This window comes from Nyctereutes procyonoides, unplaced genomic scaffold (genome assembly GCF_905146905.1).
Source record: "Nyctereutes procyonoides isolate TBG_1078 unplaced genomic scaffold, NYPRO_anot_genome, whole genome shotgun sequence".
Classification (NCBI taxonomy): Eukaryota; Metazoa; Chordata; class Mammalia; order Carnivora; family Canidae; genus Nyctereutes; species Nyctereutes procyonoides.
This window is the reverse complement of record NW_026575135.1, coordinates 15,481,951-15,483,169: the sequence shown is the minus strand read 5'-3', so window position 1 is coordinate 15,483,169 and position 1,219 is coordinate 15,481,951. Positions and strand designations below refer to the sequence as shown.

Below are 1,219 nucleotides of genomic sequence, written 5' to 3'. Positions count from 1 at the left end.
TTGATAAAAAGAACAAAGCTGGAGGTTTGTTTTAGTTTCAAATTAAACTACAAGCTATAGTAATTAAAACAGTATGGTATTGGTATAAAAGCAGTTATATAGGTCAATGGAGCAGATCATAGAGCCCAGAAATAAAACCATGGCATATATGGTCAAATTTATGACAAAGGAGTCAAGAATATATGTTGGGGAAAGGACAGCCTCTTCAATAAATGGTGTTGGAAAAACTGGACAACTACTTGCAAAAGAATAAAACTGGACCACCTCCTGGATCGTACACAAAAATTAACTCAAAATGGATTATAGAGTTGAACGTAGGACCTAAAACCATAAAATCTTTATAAGAAAACATAGTTATAAACAACTTTTTTTTTTTTTCGTGTCCCAGCACTTGAGGATAGAACCAGCGGACTGGAAGCCGTGGGCTCTAAAGACATGATGCCGAGGGAGGCAGAGCCCTTTCTGCTTCCCCATACATTACAGGAATTGCACACCCAACCCCCGCCAAGAAAAGGAGGGTTAGTTGTAAGCAACTTGATATGAGTTTTGGTGATGATTTTTTTGAATCTGACATTAAAATTAAAAGCAACAAAAGCACAAATAAACAAGTGGGACTACAGCACACTAAAGAGCTTTTGCACATCAAAGAAACTATCAACAAAATTTAAAAACCACTTATTACATCGAAGAAAATATTTCAAATCCTATATATGATAAGGGTTTAAATTCCAAAATATACAAAGAACTCATACAACTCAACAGCAAAAAAAAAAAAAAAAAAATCAAGAAATGTCAGAAGATACAAATAGACATTTTTTCAAAGAAGAAGACATACACATAGCCAATAGGTACATGAAATGATGTTCAATGTAATTAGCTATTAGGGAAATGCAAATCAAAACCACAATAACATATCACTTCACACCTGTTAGAAAGAATATTATCAAAAAGATAAGAAATAACAAGTGTTGGCAAGGATGTAAAGAGAAGGGAACTACTGTGAACTGTTGGTAGAAATGTAATTTGGTACAACTGCTATGGAAAATAGTATGGAGGCTTCTAAAAAAATTAAATTTAGAAATATCATATCATTCCACTCCTGGGTATTTATTTGAAGAAAACAAAAATATTAACTATGAAAGATATGTGTATCCCCATATTCATAGCAGCACTATTTATAATAGGATACAGAAACAACCTAAGTGTCCATTGATGGACA

General features: G+C 33.1%; 1 non-coding gene across 1 annotated transcript; it reads right to left on the bottom strand.

Annotated features, from left to right (window-relative positions):
• Window positions 1-377: 377 nt before the first annotated feature.
• Window positions 378-518, bottom strand: LOC129495311 (small nucleolar RNA SNORA57). Its single transcript, XR_008661482.1, has one exon. It is a non-coding gene; the product is annotated as a small nucleolar RNA SNORA57 (small nucleolar RNA).
• Between the last annotated feature and the right edge of the window lie 701 nt (window positions 519-1,219).